The sequence below is a fragment of the Engystomops pustulosus genome, chromosome 11 (assembly GCF_040894005.1).
Source record: "Engystomops pustulosus chromosome 11, aEngPut4.maternal, whole genome shotgun sequence".
Taxonomy (NCBI): domain Eukaryota; kingdom Metazoa; phylum Chordata; class Amphibia; order Anura; family Leptodactylidae; genus Engystomops; species Engystomops pustulosus.
Genome location: NC_092421.1, coordinates 3,127,161 through 3,151,264, shown reverse-complemented (window position 1 = coordinate 3,151,264; position 24,104 = coordinate 3,127,161). Strand labels below are relative to the sequence as shown.

Genomic DNA, 24,104 nt, shown 5'->3' with positions numbered 1-24,104 from the left:
TTACATGCACCAGGAAGGAGAAGGTGAACTCCGGGGACCTGAGCGGGGAAGAGACACATGCAGGATATCGGGTACACGATCTTAGTGACTCCCCGCACAGCGCATTATACACGGACAATGCACTTACATGCACCAGGAAGAAGAAGGTGAACTCCAGGGACCTGAGCGGGGAAGCGACACATGCAGGATATCGGGCGCAGGATCTTAGTGACTCCCCGCACAGCGCATTATACACAGACAATGCACTTACATGCACCAGGAAGAAGAAGGTGAACTCCAGGGACCTGAGCGGGGAAGCGACACATGCAGGATATCGGGCACAGGATCTTAGTGACTCCCCGCACAGCACATTATACACGGACAATGCACTTACATGCACCAGGAAGAAGAAGGTGAACTCCAGGGACCTGAGCGGGGAAGCGACACATGCAGGATATCGGGCACAGGATCTTAGTGACAACCCGCACAGCACATTATACACGGACAATGCACTTACATGCACCAGGAAGAAGGTGAACTCCAGGGACCTGAGCAGGGAAGCGGCACATGCAGGATATCGGGGCATGATCTTAGTGACTCCCCGCACAGCGCATTATAAACGGACAATGCACTTACATGCACCAGGAAGGAGAAGGTGAACTCTGGGGACCTGAGCAGGAAAGCAACACTTGCAGGATATCAGGGCATGAACTTAGTGACTCCCCGCACAGCGCATTATAAACGGACAATGCACTTACATGCACCAGGAAGAAGAAGGTGAACTCCAGGGACCTGAGCGGGGAAGCGACACATGCAGGATATCGGGTGCATGATCTTAGTGACTCCCCGCACAGCGCATTATACACGGACAATGCACTTACATGCACCAGGAAGAAGAAGGTGAACTCCGGGGACCTGAGCAGGAAAGCAACACTTGCAGGATATCGGGTGCAGGATCTTAGTGACTCCCCGCACAGCGCATTATACACGGACAATGCACTTACATGCACCAGGAAGAAGAGGGTGAACTCCAGGGACCTGAGCAGGGAAGCGGCACATGCAGGATATCGGGGCATGATCTTAATGACTCCCCGCACAGCGCATTATAAACGGACAATGCACTTACATGCACCAGGAAGAAGAAGGTGAACTCCGGGGACCTGAGCAGGGAAGTGACACATGCAGGATATCGGGCGCATGATCTCAGTGACTCCCCGCACAGCACATTATACACGGACAATGCACTTACATGCACCAGGAAGAAGAAGGTGAACTCCGGGGACCTGAGCAGGGAAGTGACACATGCAGGATATCGGGCGCAGGATCTTAGTGACTCCCTGCACAGCGCATTATAAACGGACAATGCACTTACATGCACCAGGAAGGAGAAGGTGAACTCCGGGGACCTGAGCGGGGAGCGACACATGCAGAATATCGGGTGCACGATCTTAGTGACTCCCCGCACAGCGCATTATACACGGACAATGCACTTACATGCACCAGGAAGAAGAAGGTGAACTCCAGGGACCTGAGCGGGAAAGCAACACTTGCAGGATATCGGGTGCAGGATCTTAGTGACTCCCCGCACAGTGCATTATACACGGACAATGCACTTACATGCACCAGGAAGAAGAAGGTGAACTCCAGGGACCTGAGCGGGGAAGCGACACATGCAGGATATCGGGGGCAGGATCTTAGTGACTCCCCGCACAGCGCATTATACACGGACAATGCACTTACATGCACCAGGAAGAAGGTGAACTCCGGGGACCTGAGCAGGGAAGCGACGCATGCAGGACATCGGGAGCATGATCTTAGTGACTCCCTGCACAGCGCATTATACACGGACAATGCACTTACATGCACCAGGAAGAAGAAGGTGAACTTCGGGGACCTGAGCGGGAAAGCAACACTTGCAGGATATCGGGCGCAGGATCTTAGTGACTCCCCGCACAGCGCATTATACACGGACAATGCACTTACATGCACCAGGAAGAAGAAGGTGAACTCCGGGGACCTGAGCGGGGAAGTGACACATGCAGGATATCGGGGCACGATCTTAGTGACTCCCCACACAGAGCATTATACAAGGACAATGCACTTACATGCACCAGGAAGAAGAAGGTGAACCCCGGGGACCTGAGCGGGAAAGCGAACCATGCAGGATATCGACGCACGACCTTAGTGACTCCCCGCACAGCGCATTATACACGGACAATGCACTTACATGCACCAGGAAGAAGAAGGTGAACTCCAGGGACCTGAGCGGGGAAGTGACACATGCAGGATATCGGGTGCAGGATCTTAGTGACTCCCCGCACAGCGCATTATACACGGACAATGCACTTACATGCACCAGGAAGAAGGTGAACTCCGGGGACCTGAGCAGGGAAGCGACGCATGCAGGACATCGGGAGCATGATCTTAGTGACTCCCTGCACAGCACATTATACACGGACAATGCACTTACATGCACCAGGAAGAAGAAGGTGAACTCCGGGGACCTGAGCGGGAAAGCAACACTTGCAGGATATCGGGCGCACGATCTTAGTGACTCCCCGCACAGCGCATTATACACGGACAATGCACTTACATGCACCAGGAAGAAGAAGGTGAACTCCAGGGACCTGAGCGGGGAAGTGACACATGCAGGATATCGGGTGCAGGATCTTAGTGACTCCCCGCACAGCGCATTATACACGGACAATGCACTTATATGCACCAGGAAGAAGAAGGTGAACTCCGGGGACCTGAGCGGGGAAGAGACACATGCAGGATATCGAAGACACAATCTTAGTGACTCCCCGCACAGGGCATTATACACGGACAATGCACAATCTTAGTGACTCCCCGCACAGCGCATTATACACGGACAATGCACTTACATGCACCAGGAAGAAGAAGGTGAACTCCAGGGACCTGAGCGGGGAAGCGACATATGCAGGATTTCAGGCGCACAATCTTAGTGAATTGCGGCACAGTACATTGTCGTCGGACAATGCACTCCGGGTGAACTCCGTCGGTCGGGTAAGTAATTGTGCCCCAATGTGAATGCCAAGTGGGAACACAATTTGACCAATATGTAGTCATTGTTATCTAGTGGGCAGTATACAATATACTTTGATTTTCTATGAGCCTCTGACGAATATATGGACAATTGACCTATTATCATTCATTCTGGAAAACTTGATTATGTAGAGATGACACAACACGCTGTAACCCTAGAAATGATTGTTACATACGATGGGAAAAGCACATTTTACCTTGAGAGCTGCAATTGTCGTCTGCACCGGGAATTTCATCTCAATGCAGCTCTTCCTGGCCACCAACAGGCAGACAGCTATAATAGTGGAGATGTAAATCTCCCATGATGAAATGTTACTAAAGTAATCAAAAAATATTCTGCCGTGAATGAAAAGCTTTATCCAGTAATAAACTGCAATTCTCCAGCCGCCGGAGCCACGGATACACATAGAACAGTTCTGCCTGATTACATAGGAGATTGCGGCTGTGCAAAGCCAGAGATGAAGAGGAGTGATGCACGATTTATACTGGTAATAGGCCACTTCTTAGCAGTGATTAGATTTCCCCCATGGGCATCATACAGTGTGCAGACATTTATTAGGACGGGTTTCCTCGCCTACTAATAGAATCTAGGAGTATGGCAGGTGCATCGCTGCCCATGTGGTTTGTCAGAACATTATTGTAACGTTCAGGTATGAAATTCTGGTTTCACTATGAAGTCACTAGGGCAGAGGTGACGAACCTTCTATAGAGCGAGTGCCCAAACTACATAAAACCTCACTTATTTATTTCAAAGTGCCAACACGACGATTTAAGCAATAACTTGTTGCTCGCTGCTTTGTCAAAGCTTTCAATCGCATTGGTGTCTTGAGGACATAAATACAGCAGAAAGAGGACAAATTCAGATTATTCTTGTAGTTTCCCCCCAGGGTCCCCTGTACAAGAAGAATTTCCGGGCCCATGGCAGGAGCTCAAAGTATAATCCAGCTCTGTCCACATCTTCCCTGGCAGCCAAGGATGTACCGAGTGCACAATGTCCTGTGTGGCCTGGGACCATGGAGGAGGCCGTGGGTCCTGTCTTATGAACTGTATGCTGAGGACCTGGGTGCCCACAGAGCCAGCCCCCTGCCCCCCAGTATATAGCCAGCCCCCTGCCCCCCATTATACAGCCAGCCCACTGCCCCCCATTATACAGCCAGCCAGCCCCCTGCCCCCCAGTATATAGCCAGCCAGTCCACTGCCCCCCATTATACAGCCAGCCAGTGCCCAGGCCCCTTAGAATATAGCCAACACCTGCCATCTTCCCTCCAGTATTTAGCCAGCCAGCCCATGCCCCCCAGGATAAAGCCAGCCAGCCCATGCCCCCCAGGATAAAGCCAGCCAGCCCCTGCCCCCAGTATGCTCAGCATATGAGAAAAAAAATTAACTCAGCACTCACTATTCCAAAACCCCGGCTGTCCTCTTCTTGATTCAGGCGGCCGACAACATAGCGCGTGCCCCAGCGCGCAGTCCTGTTGGAAAGCTGAGTTTATTTTTTTTATGTGCTGGACATACTGGGGTCAAGGAGCGGGCTGCATATATACTGGGGGGCATGGGCACAAGCCACTATGAGAAAAACTATAAAATTATAGACAGTCTAAAAAGTCTGCATAATGACGTCTACCTCCTCCCATGGGTTCTTGTTGTTGTTATACAATATCACTTTGCCATTATTTTTTTCAAAATGCGAAAATAATTTTTCCCCCGTAAGTTATAGTTGTCTCAGCATTGCTCAGATTGCACAGAACATAGAGCTCCTTCCTATTGTTAGTTAATTATTATTAGATGAGCAGCTGGAAGCATAAATTACCTGTAATTAGTAATGAATACACGGGTAATGAGAAGGAACAGGGGCAATTTATCAGCTTAGCACTAAGGGCTCTTTTACATTGGTGCTCAGCTTCAGTTGCGCATCCGTTGCGTTTTGTCTCCGTTTTTCTTCCGTTTTGTATCCGTGTGCGCAAAAAAAGCAGAAGGTCTTTGCTTTTAAAACCTCAAGCCTGTTTTTTTCAGCCTTGGATGTTTCATAGTTTTTTTGCAGATCCATAGACTTCTATTGCTTTTTGTGATCCGCATCAATGGAAAAATAGGACGTTTCCTATTTTTCCCACGGACAAAAGATAAGTAAAAATACAAGTCAAAGTGAAAACACCCATAAAAAACAAAGGCTTTGTGAGGCATCCGAGGAAATCCCTGAACCACGGATGTGAAGAACAACGCCAATGTGAAAGAGCCATCACTAGCAGGAAGATACATAAATAAATGGAAATCTGCAGGACAGAGGGGCTTTGGTAGCACCCACTAGAGCCCTTCAGGCTCATTACCGTAATTTTAAAAGTTGATTTTAGAATGAAGAAGGCCATGGATAACAAATTTTGGCACATTACCCTGCCTTGCTGCCTGGATCTATGAGTAAGTGTCCCTGGTTTATCCATGCTTGATTTTGATGGTAGATTTCCTTTAACAAGTGAAATGCAGCTCAATAGGGTTGAGATCTGGCGACAGTCTTGGCCGCTCAAGAATATTCCACTTCTTTGCTTTAATAAACTCCTCGGTTGTCCATAAAACATTTAGTCAATTGTCCAATTTTTTTTGTGCCCGTTAAAAACCAGGTGGCACATGTTAACCCCTTCACGAACCAGGACATGCTATTACATCCTGGTGCTGCTGGAGGTGTATGGAGAGAGCTCTCTGGCTGAGCTCTCTCCATACACAGTGGGTGTCAGCTGTGTTATACAGCCCACACCCATCATGTATGGAGAGAGCTCAGCCAGCTTCTGCGGTCAGTGCTGGCACCTATCACAGCAGTTGACCTGTTAAGTGCCTAAGAGGTAGCATAGCTGCTTCACCATGGCGCCACCATCATGGACAACCAATCGCCACCCCCGTGATGTCATCGAAGGGTGGCGTTCAGTTGGCATGACAGCCTACAGTCTCATAGGTTTGCCATGTATAATAATCTCCAATAGCCTGCCAATGGTAGGCTGAGATCGGCAGTAAAATTCATACTGCAATACAGTAGAGTTGCAGTCTATAATATGATCAATTAGGCCCCGCAGGGTTAAAGTACCCTAAAGGGTATTAAATATAAGTATTAAAAAATTTAAAAAGTAAAAGTTTAATCACCCCTTTTCCCTAGGACACATATATAAATAATAAATAATCAGTAAAAATCATAAACATTTTAGGTACTGGCACCTCCCAAAATACCTGTCCTATCATTTTTCTATTCATTTAGGTCCCAGATTAATATAAATTAAAACGCAAGAACGCACTGCAAAAAATGTCACCTTACATATATCCGTAAACCAAAGTGTGAATAAAGAGGAAGTGTCAATAAGAGGTCACAAGAAAACGCCCCCTCCCCCCCCCCCCCCGGATCTCATCTGTCTGTCTCTTCCCTCTTTCTTTGTGTCAGAAACCTGAGAATATCCGGACACTAAAAGTGTATATCCACCTGTACCCTGATAGTGTAACCACACTGACCCCCACAGAACTAGATGGATAATACAGTAATGTGTCTGCTCAGAGAGGCCCCGCCCACACTCTGGGATATTGCACTGAGCAGCCTAGGGAATGATAGGAGCTAAAACAGCAATAACACAGAGTAACATTGTAAAGTAAAAGTAAAGTAAGAGGGTAAAAATGATCTTCATTGTGTAAACATCACTAGGGGATTGAAATTTGAGAATTTTGTTTCATGGGCAAACACCTGTAACCCCTTCAGGACGCAGCCATTTTATAGCTTAAGGCTCAGCCCCATTTTTTGGTTTCTAACTTACGTCTCTTTATGTGGTTATAACTTTTGAACTCTGTTACTTATCAAAGCGATTCTGAGATTGTTTCTTCCCCACATGTTGTGCTTCATCTTAGTGGTAAATGTCGGCTGATAAGCTTTGAAAAATTGCATAGGCTGACACTGTGCCTGTAAGACATCACTGACCACATCTTACAGGCAGCTCTGGGGTCCAGATCAGACTCTGATTGCGGGTGTTACACTGGGGTGTCGGCTGTATGTTACAGCCGGCACCCTGTGTATCCCCATGCCGGTTCGGCTCAGATTTTGAGCTGAATTGGCATCAGCTCTGCATCCAATATATCGGACGCAGAGCGGGAAGGGGTTAAAGGGAACCTGTCACCACGTTTTTCACAGGTTTCTATAGAGCTCTAGTAACCATCTGCCCCCCTGCTCTGGGGTCTATGTCACTATACAAATGCAGTATTATGCACCAGTGGCTTCTGGGGGGAGGGGGGCATTCACTCTGTTCTATGGTTTTTGGTGCATCTAGGGTTTTGGTTAATAGTTTTGCCCCCTGAAGGGCAGCGATATGACAATGCAGCCCTTGGGCCGAAAAAGGTTGTGCACCCCTGGTCGTTACTGTGAGCCAGAATTTTTGGCGCATTGACGTTTTCAACTGGCCACACTCCCTTAATCTATCACCAGATCACGGATAGTAAACCAAGCACACCGACATGTTTTAGCTTCTTATACAAAACAAGGGAGCTAAAAGTTATGCAAATGAGCCTAAGGGGCTTTATTCTCTATTTTTTTCATAAAAACAAGGACATAAGAGGCATAAAAGAAGAGCGGATCCGACCAGAAGGAGCACAGACCAGAATGTAAGTGTATTTGGTTTACAATCCTTGACCCTGATGGTAAATTTCCTTTTACTCCCCTCAAACATGACCCCTTCCCATCCAGGCAGTTCCGGTCCCTCTTTGTAATTTAACCGGTTCGCGACCGCCCGCCGTGTATTCACGGTGGCGGTCGCGTCGCGCTGCATGGAGAGGGCTCACGGGCTGAGCCCTCTCCATAGCCGGTAAGTCTTTGCTGCATATTGCAGCAAAGGCTTACCGGTAACATACGCGATCGGTGCTAGCACCGATCACGGGTGTTTTTACAGCGTGGGCTGCCGGCAAAGCTGCCGGCAGCCTCAATCAGATAGCGGCGCATGGGCGCCGCCATCTTACCTGGGATCGCCGCTCCCCGTGACGTCATTGGGGGGCGGCGATCCGTCTCCATGGTAGCCTCGGGTCTTCCGAAGACCCGAGGCTATTTCGTTTTAACCCCTTCATTACAATGTGCTGATAGCACATTGTAATGAATGAGGAAGAAAATCCCATATACTGCCATACTGTAGTATGGCAGTATATGATAGGATCGATCAGACAACCTAGGGTTAAAGTACCCTAGGGAGTCTGAAAAATAGTATAAATAAAAATAAAAAAAAGTTAAAAAAAAAAAAATTATAATAAAAAAACCTAAAATTTCAAATCACCCCCCTTTCCCTAGAACTGATATTAATATTAATAAACAGTAAAAATCATAAACACATCAGGTATCGACGCGTCCGAAAATGCCCGATCTATCAAAATATGATAACGGTTTTTCAATGCGTTTAACCCCGTAACGGAAAATAGCGCCCAAAGTCGAAAATGGCACTTTTTTGCCATTTTGAAAAATCAAAAAAAATCTATAAAAAGTGATCAAAAGGTCGTACAGTCCTAAAAATGATATAATTGAAAATATTATCAAATTTCGCAAAAAATGACACCACCCACTGCTCCGTACACCAAAGTATAAAAAAGTTATTAGCGCCAGAAGTTGGCAAAATCAAAAAAATTATTTTTGTACAGGAGGTTTTAATTTTTGTAAATGTATGAAAACATTATAAAACCTATACAAATTTGGTATCCCCTTAATCGTACCGACCCAAAGAATAAAGTAGACATGTCATTTGGGGCGCTCAGTGAAAGACGTAATATCCAAGCCCACAAGAAAATGGCGCAAATGCGTTTTTTCACCATGTTCATTGCATTTGGAATTTTTTTCCCACTTCCGAGTACATGGCATGGAATATTTAATACCATCACTATGAAGTGCAATTTGTTACGCAGAAAAAAAGCCGTCACACAGCTCTTTACGTGTAAAAATAAAAAAGTTATAGATTTTTGAAGGTGGGGAGTGAAAAATGGACATGAAAAAACAGGAAAGGGCCCGGTCCTTAACCGATTAATAAAAAGCCTTTTACATTACTCTGTATTTTTACCAAAAGCAAATGTTATGTATAAGCTGAGAATGCAGAACGCCGATGAATAGATGCTAATGGCTCCACCCGTAAGAGCAGCACTATGTAACGGGGGGATTCAGGGTCCATGCTCTGTACAGAGGCTGTTACCATTGGTTACAGTTCATGTGGAAGCTGTTACAGATGATTATGTATAAGTAAGGAGCGAGCTGTAAGCGCACATTATATTTACTGCCTCGTCTGCTTCCAGAGCAACATAATTGTAACTGCTCCATTGTACGATAGCGGATTCGTGCTTATTTATAAATCTGAAGGTGGATGTACATATTTATGGACCAAAATATCGTTAGAATATTGGGGCCAATGTATTAAGACTGGTACCAGTGGCGTAACTACAGCGGCTGCTACGGGGCCCGCAAGGTCTAGGGGCCTGTGGCGCACGGGTGATTTAAAATAAATCATGGCCGTGCTCCCGAGCTGACTGTGGCGTTACTTCATTACAGGGACAGGAGATGGGAGTGCGGCTTAATAATTTTATGCTCCCCCCCACCAGATGGCGCAGACTTGTTCTGAAATTTTTTTTTTTGAGCTGTTCGCTCACTCACGTGGGCCGCTGAAGGTGGGGAAGTAAAATCCTCTGCGTAATCCATGGAAAAAGTAGAATATGACCGGCACTCAAACCTGCTAAAAAATTCTTCCTTTATTACGTATCCATTAAAAAGAGAAGATTACATTGTATATCCCAGAGGACCTACGCGTTTCGAATGTAGACATTTAGTTCTTATCTATGAAACGCGTAGGTCCTCTGGGATATACAATGTAATCTTCTCTTTTTAATGGATACGTAATAAAGGAAGAATTTTTTAGCAGGTTTGAGTGCCGGTCATATTCTACTTTTTCCGCAGACTTGTTCTACTGTAGCCAGACTCTGATATCACATTTCTGCGCCGCCTCCAGCCGGACACGTAGTCCCGTAGGGAGTGGTGGAGGAGGTGCTGGTCCGACAATGAGTAGCACTGCAGGTGCCTGGTGCTGTTAAAGGTGATGAGGCCACCGAGTCTGTGCGCTGGAAGTCCGCCCTGAGCCCTCAGCTAGCGCTCCTCCTCCCTGGAGCACGGGCCCTCCAGGATCCTCACACAGAAGCAGCAGGGATCCCTGGGCCATGTTCTGCTGCACCGACTGAAAGCAGCGATGCTGAGCGGCCATGGCCTCGGGAATCCCCTGCGACACAGCACGGCAATACAGACGGCCAGGGAGCTGCACTATCCCCGGAACTGGGTCCTAGGAGGAGGAGCCCGAGTACAGCAACAGTCAGCCAGCAGATTCTCTGCAGAGTTTTAACAGACCTCTGCTTGTTGTCAAGTAATTGAACTCCCCCTCCTCAGGACAGTACCCTGACAGCAAGCCCCATGGCAGGTGGGATGCAACGGTCACAATTACAATCTTAGTAAATTGACAGACACACTCCGGCATCACTAAGGGTAATACTGGAGCAGCACTTGTACGCCAGAATTGAAACTGAAAGTCTTCATCGATAGCACGCACTTTTTGGAGCCGTCATAGTAAATGTAGCTTGCTTTTTAAAATGGACGCTTGTTAGTGAAAAAGAGATAAGTTGCAAAAATCCGTGGCGCCTGCTGCAGTAAAATGGTAACATTTGCCTCCTATTACTTTTTAAGCACGTTTTTCAGATATATATATATATATATTTTAAAGCTTGAGATACTGTAAAAAACATTAAGAAAAACAAAGATATAATACTTACCACACCTCAAGGTTCCACTGTAGTTCCCCTCCCCCCTTAAAATGTACAAAAAAAAATTCCCACAAATCAATAGCTCTTGGTACGTGAACAACTTTGCCTATTATCTTTGTTGCCTATATGGGCAGCACGGTGGCTCAGTGGTTAGCACTTCTGCCTTGCAGCGCTGGAGTCCTGGGTTCAATTCCCACCCAAGTCAACATCTGCAAAGAGTTTGTATGTTCTCTCTGCGTTTGTGTGGGTTTCCTCCCACACTACAAATCATACTGGTAGGATGATTAGATAGTGAGCCACATGGGGACAGGGGCCAATTTGGCCGCTCTGTACAGCGCTGCGTAAGCTGTAGACGCTATATAAATAAATAATAATTATTATAATTAATTATATCCAGCAGTTTCTTTGCTGTATCCCTCAGAGTAATGGCTGCTTCTTCTCCTTCCCAAGCCAACAAGTCTGTAAAAATAAACAAACTTTACAAACCGGACCACTTCATGGAAAGGGAGGGGCTGCTGCTCACAGAGGAGGTCATGTGACAGAGCTCTCTCTGTGTATGTAGCAGAGTGCGATGTGTTCACTATTCTGTGCAGGAGACATCTGTATCCACAGTTCTGAAGTACAAGATCTCATTCTTCCCTCCCTACCAGTCCCTCCATCCCAGTCTGTGATTATACAGAACTTTCTCTGTCTCTCTCTCTGCACCTCATGCTTGTCATGGGCAGATAAGCTATTAACCCTTAGCGCTCACACAGCACAGGCTATAGACTTCATGTACTTATGATTTCTCCCACTTTTTCCATGTTCCCTGCTCCTCCATGTGATGGAAGCTGCCAGGCTGTCACCATATACATCCTGTATGTGCACTGTGGAGATACGCTATTATCCCTTAGTGCTCACATAGCACAGACTATAGACTTCTGCCAGGCTAGTCACTTTATGCATCCTGTATGTCCACTGTGCAGTGTTCAGTGTATTTACTTATGGGGAACTAAATGGATTTAATGCTAAATTACTTTTCAGAAAGAACACAAGGCATCTGGGATTTGTGGGCAAACTAACTGGCCTCAGCTTGAGGGCACAGACAGGCATAGACAGACCAGCTGGAAAGAGACACATGAAAGATGCAAACTCCGATCTCTTCTTAAACTAGAAGATGTGCCAATCAAAATTTTAATACATGTCCTAGAAGAACATAAACTGCTAAACATGTGTGTATTCCCTGGAATATGCATTAATTCAATATTCCTGGTGTTTCTCCAACTTAAAGCTAAAACATAATTTGAATTCTCTCCCCAGGCCAAATGTGATTTCAAACTAGTTTCTCTTTACACACATTTATCCAACAATTTGATCTTCTACACATCTTATTTGTTTGGACAATGGGAAGGGAAGTTGAAAGAGCAATTCCCAGATGAATAATGGATTGTAGCGTTGGAGGTAACAAATAATCCTCTTAAACGTAGCATGAAAATTGAAAATGATCTAAAAATCCATCTTAAAGGGTTTCACATTGTTATTGGTCACATGTTATTACATCTAGAGCTACACTCCTAACACATACTGTATATACTCGAGTATAAGCCGACCCGAGTATAAGCCGAGACCCCTAATTTTGACACAAAAAAACTGGAAAAACCTATTGACTTGATTATAAGCCGAGGGTAGGAAATGCATTGGTCACAGCCTCCCCAGTATATAGCCAGCCAACCCCTGTAGTATATAGCCTGCCCGCCCCCTGGAGTATATAGCCTGCCCGCCCCCTGGAGTTTATAGCCTGCCAGCCCCCTGGAGTATATAGCCTGCCAGCCCCCTGGAGTATATAGCCTGCCAGCCCCCTGGAGTATATAGCCTGCCAGCCCCCTGGAGTATATAGCCTGCCAGCCCCCTGGAGTATATAGCCTGCCAGCCCCCTGGAGTATATAGCCTGCCAGCCCCCTGGAGTATATAGCCTGCCAGCCCCCTGGAGTATATAGCCTGCCAGCCCCCTGGAGTATATAGCCTGCCACCCCCTGTAGTATACAGCCTGCCAGCCCCCTGGAGTATATAGCCTTCCAGCCCCCTGGAGTATATAGCCTGCCAGCCCCCTGGAGTATATAGCATGCAAGCCCCCTGGAGTATATAGCATGCAAGCCCCTGTAGTATATAGCCTGCCTACCTGCCCCCTCGAGTATATAGACTGCCAGCCCCTCCCGGTCCGTCACAGGCACCATGACGTCAGCCGCAAGCTGACATCATAGTGTGTGCCGACGTGGCTGACGTCATGAAGACTGTGACGGACCAGGACCCGATGTCGGAGCCGTGATGGATGCCGGGGAGTGTCAAAAGGTGAGTTCACTTTTTGTTTTATTTCCTAGTTTTTCCTGAAAAACTAGGCTTATACTAGAGTATATATGATATATATTTATATATGTTGGCTATTATATAAATTATCTGTCATAGCGAGGAATCTTATCCCCAAACATTGGAAAACTCCTATACCCCCCACAAGAGACAGGAGCTATGTGAAGAGATGAATATCACTTATGGATGTGAGTGGCCAATAGCTTATGGTATACCAAATTTGCTGATTTGGCAAAATTTCACACCCAGATTGTGACACTTGTGACACAGAGGGGGACATCGTTATTTCTGCTGCTCAAATTGTCTCATTTTTGCGACTTTTGTTGTTTTTGCAACTTTTTTTCTCTGTTGTTTTTCAAGTCTGCCTTGGTGTGCACCTTGTGTCGTATGTATCTTTGTTTCCCAGATGTTCCGTGCGACTTCTCACTTTTGTATCACTTTTTTTGCGACTTTTCAGGTGCATATCTGCACCTGGTCCAGGGCAGGTACAAAGGAATGAATTTTTTCATGGCTCCTATTTTAATATGTAAATTGGAATTATTCCACATGCTGCAAATGTTTGACATTTTGCACAGTGACCTGTTTTTTGAAATTTCCAAAATGTTTGCATTTACATTTTTTTATTAATTTATTGGTTGCTTCTGAGGGTGCAATCACACGTTGCATTTAACACATTGCAACAGCTGAGATTTGCCTAATTAAACAGCTGTTAACATTTGAGTTAACACATATGTTAACCTTGTGTCAACAAACACATGCCGTAATGCGATGTTAACGCACATGTTCACATCACATTTACTATGTGTTTTGTAAATGCAAATGTTAACAGTAATGTAATTAGGCAAATCACCTCCTCAGCTGTTGTAATAGGTTTCAAACCGCAATCAAAACGCAACGTGTGACCGCACCCTTAACAGCCCATGTGACCGCAGCCTCATATGTCTTCATCTCCCTGGGGTGTGACTACAGGGCTTAAAAGTGCAGGATACAGCCTCAAATCCAAAATTTACAGTAGTGTCCACTCCTGCATATAAGCCCCCACGTGGCTTTTGTCCATGTGGATTTGAGACATTTGCAACAAAAAGTCTCAAAAAGAAGCCAAATTTGCGCCTGCCAGGATAGGAAAAACTGAACATGTATCACAAGTAAATACTCATGTATCATGTGATTTGTAACTGTTGATGGTTGCTTTGTTGCTTATCCTCATTCTTGTGTGTTAGATACTTGCTATGTAATGAAACATATAGGACAGTAATGTAAGGATTGTTCTGTTTATTTTACTCTTATTTTAAAAATATTTTTTTTTAATTACAAAAATACAGAAGGCATAAGGTCATATTTATCAATGTTCACCTGCCAATAATTGTGCATAAATGCATTGCAGAAATTTAGCATTGAAGAGCATTTCATGTTTAAGAAATCAATGGGGGATATTTTCCACAGACTTTTTGGCATAAAAAAGTGGCAAAAAAAAAATCACAAAAGGGTTTTTGGAGATTTTTTACAAAGGGCTTTTCCTGTTCTTTACATGTAGAACCACTGCTAGTGTGACAGCGTGCAAAGCCAGATTTAGGAATTGCAAATGTGTTTAGCAAACATGTCAGGTACTTGTGTAGCTGATGTATGTGTCTCACATGTGTATAGCAGAACATGTCAGGTACTTGTGTAGCTGATGTCTGTGTCTCACATGTGTATAGCAGAACATGTCAGGTACTTGTGTAGCTGATGTCTGTGTCTCACACATGTGTATAGCAGGACATGTCAAGTACTTGTGTAGCTGATGTCTGTGTGTCACATGTGTATAGGAGGAGAGAACATGTCAGGTACTTGTGTAGCTGATGTCTGTGTCTCACACATGTGTATAGCAGAACATGTCATGTACTTGTGTAGCTGATGTCTGTGTCTCTCACATGTGTATAGGAGGAGATAACATGTCAGGCACTTGTGTAGCTGATGTCTTTGTCTCACATGTGTATAGCAGAACATGTCAGGTATTTGTGTAGCTGATGTCTGTGTCTCACATGTGTATAGCAGAACATGTCAGGTATTTGTGTAGCTGATGTCTGTGTCTCACATTTGTATAGCAGAACATGTCAGGTATTTGTGTAGCTGATGTCTGTGTCTCACATGTGTATAGGAGGAGAGAACATGTCAGGTACTTGTGTAGCTGATGTCTGTGTCTCACACGTGTATAGCAGAACATGTCAGGTACTTGTGTAGCTGATGTCTGTGTCTCTCACATGTGTATAGGAGGAGAGAACATGTCAGGTACTTGTGTAGCTGAGGTCTGTGTCTCACACATGTGTATAGCAGAACATGTCAGCAGATAAAGCACAGACACTAGCAATACTTTACACATAGACATTAGCAGAGGGGGCGGTCAGGGGAGGGGTAACAGGGGTGACATCACTCTCTCTACATGTGCCAAGCCTCATTTGCATAATGAAGAAAATATGATTTTAGTATGATTACTATATGAATTGACTGGATAAAGAACTGATGGTTTCAGCATACAAGTGACCGCTCTCAAGGCTGTACACATTGTCAAATGACACATCAAGAAGAATTTGTTGGAATCAATTGAAACTGTAAATGCAATGATGCTAAAGGGATATGGAATCAATTACAACATTAGTAACTGTACAGAAGAAGGTGTGCTACAGTACCGCGTGTATCCTTGATACAAGATAATAAAGGGTTGGGCACAGGTTCTGTATGGATCTGTGTTCACATTTGCTTACAGATTTTGGCTTGCCTTGTAGATCCTACACACATTAGCAGGTCGTTAAATGGCACTTGGTGCCAAAAATGTTTAATTGGTGATAAATCTAGTGAATACACAAGGCCTTGACAGGATCTGAGCGTAAATTTTCTGTCTTCTATGGTAGGGCAGATTTTTCTCATGAATAGCTTCTCCGCTCTGCCTGCAGCATCTCCTCCCTCCATTACACACACAGACACTTCCTGCCTGCAAGCAGCAGTGTGCAGACTTGCTCTACAAGCTACAGACAAGATAAGCGCAGATGTAGCAGTTCTGACAGTGTTTGTTATAGCTCAGATGTAGCAGAACTGCAGTGTGTCATTGTGTGGTATATGCATCTCATGGATCTCATCATCTCTGATGTGTCTCATCTCTCTTTTTCTCTGTGTCAGATACTAGTAGAATGTTCAGAAGCTAAATAAAAGTGTAGATAAACCTGTACCCTGATACTGTAACCACATTGTCATCACAGAGGGATCATCAAGTGTCTGCTTAGAGAGTCCCTGTCCACACTATGGAGTAGAATTGTAAAGTAAGTGGTTAAAAATCAATCAGTTTTCTGTCAGAGTTTTGTTCAGTGTCTCAGCGTGAATAGTGATCAGCAGATACTCTGAACTCCCAGCTGGAGCAAGTGGAAGTGGCGCCAAAAAAAATTCCAATCCGTAGTACAGTATTAAGATAAATACGGATTTATTAGTAGCTACGCTTTTCGGTCTGGGACGCGGACCTTCGTCAGGCATCAGCGTGAAACGGACTCAGGACTGAGCTCTGTCTTTTCTATGGCAATTGATGCGTGAAAAACGTATTGGACTTGCATTGCACTTGCCTGTGTCTCGGAGTGCGATGCCTCTCCATAGACTTGTATGGTGCATTTTTCATACGCGTGACTTGCAAAATTGAGATTTAAACGTGCGTTAAAAAAAAAATTTTTTATGTGCGTAAGAAAAAAAGCAAGTCTGAAAAAGCCCCTTGATAACATTGGGTCAGAGTGCGATGCAAGTTCTGCACGTCAAAAACGCAAGTGTAGAAGGGGCCTAACAGCGTGCTATCATAGGTGTGGAATTTCTCGTCTACACTTGTTGTGGTCCATTCACCTTTTGAAGAGACTATTCTTATTCCCAATGTTATGTGACAAGACAGATACAGTAGAACTTTCCGAAGACAAATAGAATATATTTCTCATCACATCATGTGAGTAACTATACGCAGCCAGTCCTAGTATACAAGTCCATCTAGTAATCCATCTAAAAACAACAAAACTGCTGGGAGGTGACTTTCCACCCCTCCGTACCCAAAAGCAAAGATGTGTCCATTGTCAGGGCAGATTTTTACCCTCGGCTTTGATAAATAAGAATACTGGGTGCATTTAGGTGTTTGCTATGGCAATATCTGCTGCCTGGCAACAAAACATGATTGGCAGCGAACTGCATATCCGTCACTCGCTACAATGTGAGAGAGAACAGCATGACAGCTAAAAATGGTAACAATGGTGATTGTTGCGGATGAACGCTGAAATAGACAATATATACAGATCTGAGCAATATACACGGATCCTATGTCTCCAGGAGATACCGCAGGGGGTTTGGGCACTTCTGTGCATTTATTTCCAGGTATGAAAACTCCCAGCTGTGGGAATGAGAAGAACATGGCTCCTCCAAGCATCGGTGGTTATCATTTCCCTACCTGATGCAGGTCTAGGATGTCGGATCTCGCTCCCACAAAGGCAGGATAAATAAATCGGAGAGGTTGTAAGATGCTGATCCGTTATTCGCTTGGCACCGGCTCTCCACAATCTGCTACAGGAGCCGGTATTGCATTGAGAGTCTCATTCCTTGTGTTACTGCAGGGGGAGCATGTGGCTGTATGAGGGAGGGAGAGACGGATTCATCTGGAGGCAATCTGGAAGACGTGGAGAGACTGCAGCGAGAACCGGCACAGCAACAGTTGGGAACTTTTCAGATGAGAATATTGGAGAATATAGAACATGATACAATGTGATCATAGAGGACATAAAACCATCATTGTGACAGTCTATAGCGCTGGTTTCTTTAGAATTTGCCAGTACATGTCTAAAGACGGGTCAAGCAAAGCTCTCACGGCTCTGAATTCTAGGAAACCTAATCTAAAGAGGGTAAACTAAATCAGCTGAGTGATTAACCATTACCATCTAGCATGATGAACCAGGAACACTAAGGCCCCTTCCACATTTGCGTTGCAGATCACGTCAGAGATTGATCAGGGGGCGATCAGGGTTTGGTCAGTAAAAAACGCACATTTTGCATCAGAGTCTAATCAGTTTTCAGTCAGAGTTTGTTCAGTGTCTCAGTTTTTCATGCGCGTTTTCAATGAAATTTCAATGCGTTTTTCATGCGCAGAAAATGCGCGTGAAATGGACTCAGGACTGATCTCTGTCTTTTCTATGGCAATTGATGCGGGAAAAACGCATTGCACTTGCCTGTGTCTCAGATTGCGATGCGTTTTTGATGCGTCTCCATAGACTTGTATGGTGCGTTTTCCACGCGTGTGACTTGCAAAAGTAGAGAATGCTGAGATTTAAATGCATATTAAAACAAACGCGCGTGTGCGCGTGAAAAAAAATGCAAGTCTGAAAAGACCCATTGATTACAATGGGTCAGAGTGCAATACAAGTTCTGCGTGTCAAAAGCACACGCAGAAAACGCATGTGAAAAACAAAAGCGTGAAAGGGGCCTTACTCATATATCCGGGCACTGTGACTGTGGTAATCAAATAGCAAATTATGCTAATGAGACTGAAGGGCTCTGAGAGGTACTACCAGAGCCCCTCTGGGGCTGTTACAGTGTGCAACCTATAATCCCCTACTGAAACTTACTTAGAGGGAGGGGGTAGTGCTGAGGGAGTAGTAGGGAGAGGAGACAATGGGGCAGATTTACTTACCCGGTCCTGTCACGATCCAGCAGCGCGTTCTCCGACGCTGATTCGAGTTCTGCCGGGATTCACAAAGGTCGTGCGTCCGATGTCCACTAGGTGTCGCTGCTGCACGGAGATCACCTCCTACGTCTCGGTGTATGTGCGTGCTATTTTTGCAACACAAATTCCACAACTTGTCCATATCCGTCGGATTTTCCGACGGCAACGCCCCCGATTTCTGTCGCGTGAAAGCCGGCGCCGATGCGCCACAACCCGATTGCCAAAATTCTGGGGCGATAAGCCGCAAATCGGAAAAATTCGGGAAACCTGCCGGAAAAACGCAATTCAGACCCTTAGCAAATGTGTTAGAAGGAAGGAGATTGTGTAAAACAAATATAAGAAAATGACCACAGTGACGGTTCCTTAATCTTTGAGCTTGGCTTTGATGGTGGATTTCCTTTACATACAGGTTGGTTTGTTCTGAAATATAGATTCCCCATCATCCAAGTTCCTATGGATTGCAATGTTTGAATGCCGTCTGCTGGAGGCACATGGAGGCGCTATGGCCCCACCTGCATTCATTTACTACTCTACCTTAGGGACTTAGGGAACCCAAAAATTCTTCTACCTGGGTCCAGGGGAAACCATATGTTCCACGTTGTATCACATAAATCAGTGGTGGCGAACCTATGGCACGTGTGCCAGAGGTGGCACTCAGAGCCCTTTCTGTGGGCACTCAGGCAATGCAGGACAGAGTTCACCAAACAGGGCTAAGTCCACAAAATCTTTCTGCAGTCGCAGGCAACTTAAGAGACGCTGCAATCAGCGCTATTTTAAAGCGACACTTCATTGGCTGTTTGGAACTGTGGGAAAAGTGAGAAGGTGTTGACAGAACTGCATTATCTGTGAAGCTCATCCTGCTGGACCCTCCATTCTTCCTGTACAGAGAGACCCTGGAGAAAAGCTATCTGCCCTCTTTCTTTCAACTGTATTAGTGGCATTAGGCGGCCGATACAATTGAAAGATGTGGAAGAACAAGTAGCAGTAAGTTACTGCTTAAAATGCCACGTTGGCACTTCACGGTAAGTAAGTAAATTTTGGTTGTAGTTTGGGCACTCGGTCTCTGAAAGGTTCGCCATCACTGACATAAATGAATCTATTTTGCATAAGAAGATACAAATCTATGGAGACTCAGTCCATTCTATCACAACTTCTTCTATTTTAACCAGTGTCAAAAATTGTGTGAGTTTTCCCATTAAGACAAACAGAAGCGGAAGACGCTGAACCCGGTCCAATGTCTTTCTATCGGTGAATGAATAACTTGCTCTTCTGTGATTAGTTGCTAGGTAACAGTGATTTGCGAGAAGCGGACGGCAGATAAAACCTTCACCATTATGAATGCATAAAAGATCCATAATTAATCTCTAATGAAAAGGAAAGGTGACTACAAATTTCTTATTAGATTTAGTAGAAATAATGTGAGGATCTATATGTCAGAGTAAAAGCCTAGAATATTGTACAACACACTAAACGGAAGCTGTAAGTAGTACTGTACACAGTGGGGCTTATTTACTAACGGTCTGCGGCCAAACTTTCATCAGACTTTCCAACGTTTTCGGATTTTGTGCGGCTCTGACAGTTATTTAATAGGGGATTGTATCGGGTGCACGATCTTAGTGACTCCCCGCACAGCGCATTATACACGGACAATGCACTTACATGCACCAGGAAGAAGAAGGTGAACTCCGGGGACCTGAGCGGGGAAGCGACACATGCAGGATATCGGGTGCAGGATCTTAGTGACTCCCCGCACAGCGCATTATACACGGACAATGCACTTACATGCACCAGGAAGAAGAAGGTGAACTCCGGGGACCTGAGCAGGGAAGTGACACATGCAGGATATCGGACACATGATCTTAGTGACTCCACGCACAGCGCATTATACACGGACAATGCACTTACATGCACCAGGAAGAAGAAGGTGAACTACAGGGACCTGAGTGGGGAAGCGACACATGCAGGATATCGGATGCATGATCTTAGTGACTCCCCGCACAGCGCATTATACACGGACAATGCATCTTACATGCACCAGGAAGAAGAAGGTGAACTTCGGGGACCTGAGCGGGGAAGAGACACATGCAGGATATCGGGCGCAGGATCTTAGTGACTCCCCGCACAGCACATTATACATGGACAATGCACTTACATGCACCAGGAAGAAGAAGATGAACTCCGGGGACCTGAGCGGGGAAGTGACACATGCAGGATATCAGGCGCAGGATCTTAGTGACTCCCCGCACAGCGCATTATAAACGGACAATGCACTTACATGCACCAGGAAGAAGAAGGTGAACTCAAGGGACCTGAGCGGGGAAGCGACACATGCAGGATATCGGGGGCGCGATCTTAGTGACTCCCCGCACAGCGCATTATACACAGACAATGCACTTACATGCACCAGGAAGAAGAAGGTGAACTCCGGGGACCTGAGCGGGGAAGCGACACATGCAGGATATCGGGCGCACGATCTTAGTGACTCCCCGCACAGTGCATTATACACGGACAATGCACTTACATGCACCGGGAAGAAGAAGGTGAACTCCGGGGACCTGAGCGGGGAAGCGACACATGCAGGATATCGGGTGCAGGATCTTAGTGACTCCCAGCACAGCGCATTATACACAGACAATGCACATACATGCACCAGGAAGAAGGTGAACTCCGGGGACCTGAGCAGGGAAGCGATACATGCAGGATATCGGACGCGCGATCTTAGTGACTCCCCACACAGCGCATTATACACAGACAATGCACTTACATGCACCAGGAAGAAGAAGGTGAACTCCGGGGACCTGAGCGGGGAAGCGACACATGCAGGATATCGGGGCAGGATCTTAGTGACTCCCCGCACAGCACATTATACATGGACAATGCACTTACATGCACCAGGAAGAAGAAGGTGAACTCCAGGGACCTGAGCGGGGAAGTGACACATGCAGGATATCAGGCGCAGGATCTTAGTGACTCCCCGCACAGCGCATTATACACGGACAATGCACTTACATGCACCAGGAAGAAGAAGGTGAACTCCGGGGACCTGAGCGGGGAAGCGACACATGCAGGATATCGGGCACACGATCTTAGTGACTCCCTGCACAGCGCATTATACACGGACAATGCACTTACATGCACCAGGAAGAAGAAGGTGAACTCCGGGACCTGAGCGGGGAAGCGACACAGGCAGGATATCGGGGGCACGATCTTAGTGACTCCTTAGTGACTTCGGTGAACTCCTCTGGATGGGTAAGTAAATGTTTGGTGGTCAAACCAACACCTGGTGATCAACAGAGAGAGGACCTTTAAACCATTTATCCGGCAGGGTTCTAGAAGACTTCATACCATAACACCTCAGGAGAGTCTTGTTTCCAAGAAAATCATTTCTGATCCCACTGTGCAAATGTGGATCTCTGGGAGACGAGGCTTTTCGATGCGTTGTATCAGATGAATAATAATAATTATTATGTATATAGCGCACACAGATTACGCAGCGCTGCACAGAGCTTGTCACATGGGGTTCACAATCTAATCCACCAGCAGTATGTTTTGGAGTGTGGGAGGAAACCGGAGGAAACCCATGCAAACACAAGAGAACATACAAACTCTTTGCAGATGTTGACCTTGATGGGACTTGAACCCAGGTCCGCAGCGCTGCAAGGCTATAGTGAGACCGATTAGTTCTGGCTATTTAAGAGACTTCTTACCCTGAAAATGTGCAGCAGTAGATCGGTTTGTACCTCTAGAATAGAACGAGGGTTCATCACAGAGGAAGGATTGTTGTACTACTGTAAGTAGGGGGCCAGAAGTATTGGTACTTGGGGTAATAGTTTTTCATGGAGCATTTAGCAGGTCCCAGCATAGTACAACTTGTATGTGTTTGCGAAGCTGTGGAAATGCTGTATAGAAAGTTTGGCCAAGTAAAGCATCAGCCATCGCTGATACCTGCACATGCGCAGACGGCCGGTGACGTCACAAAGGACAGGATCGGGCTGCATGGGACATAGTGGGGGCGTGCACAATAAAGGCATTACTATCCCTAAGGCCCCTTTCACACTTACGTTTTTCACGCACGTTTTCTGCGCGTGCTTTTGACGCGCAGAACTTGCCTTGCACTCTGACCCATTGTAACCAATGGTTCTTTTCAGACTTGCATTTTTTTTCAAGAACACACGTGCGTTTTTTTTAACGCGCATTTAAATCTCGACATGTTCTACTTTTGCAAGTCACGCGCGTGAAAAACGCACCATACAAGTCTATGGAGACGCATCAAATACGCATCGCACTCCGAGACACTGGCAAGTGCAAAGCGTTTGTCACACATCACTTGCCATAGAAAAGACAGAGCTCAGTCCTGAGTCCTTATCCCGTGCGTTATCTGCGCGTGAAAAACACATTGAAATTGCATTGAAAACGCGAGTGAAAAACTGAGACACTGAAGAAACTCTGACTGAAAACTGATTGAACAAGTGTGGGAGGGGCCTTAGGGTAAAGAATAAGAAAATAAGTTTAATGCTGATTGTAGATGTCTTTTAAAGGGAACCTGGCAGCACATTTGCACATATACAGCCAGTGACAGGTTCCTATAGAGACCTATTAATGGACCCCCTTCTTTTAGCTAAAAATAGTTTCCTTTACATCCCCATAAATCACCTTTTATCTTATATTTCCTGGCATCAGAGGGGGCGTGTCCTGCTCCGCCAGCCCCTCCTATCTACTCCTCCCCATGCCTTATGCCTTCTTACTATTTAGCAGTTCATGTCATGTGACCAGGGTGACATAATCTCAGGTCCTATAGACTCTTAATAATAGCAAACTGTACCCCATGCACGTATCTGACCACATGAAGTCTCAGCCTCCATGAACTTCTACTCCTCTCCATCCTCTATGGAGGCTGCTGTGTAATCATATACATGGTGTGCAGTTTGCTACTGTTAGAAGGCTAAAGGACCTGAGATGATGTCACTCTGGTCACATGACATGAATGTAACACAAGGCACTGTGTAAATAAATTGACCAAATATTTTCCATCTGTACATAAAGCTTTATATGTCTGTAGTCGAATATTAACAGACGGTCCCTAAGTACAAGGAGGAAGAGCAGAGATCTGAAGAGACACAGAGCTGTCAGTCACAACAATGGGGCGTGGCTCACTGGCAGCCTGAGAGAGAGAAGAGTCACAGACACCAGAGATGAGTCAGAAAAGCTAATTTGCATATCAGTA

The 24,104-nt window shown here is 45.7% G+C and overlaps 1 protein-coding gene across 1 annotated transcript in view; it reads right to left on the bottom strand.

Moving 5' to 3' along the window:
* RASGEF1A (RasGEF domain family member 1A) overlaps nucleotides 1–17,925 on the bottom strand; it is a 185,969-nt gene extending 168,044 nt beyond the window's left edge. Inside the window, exon 1 of the mRNA XM_072130740.1 lies at nucleotides 17,615–17,925. The gene's annotated coding sequence lies outside the window, so the exon portion shown is untranslated. The remainder of the gene's footprint in view (nucleotides 1–17,614) is intronic.
* Nucleotides 17,926–24,104: the final 6,179 nt, after the last annotated feature.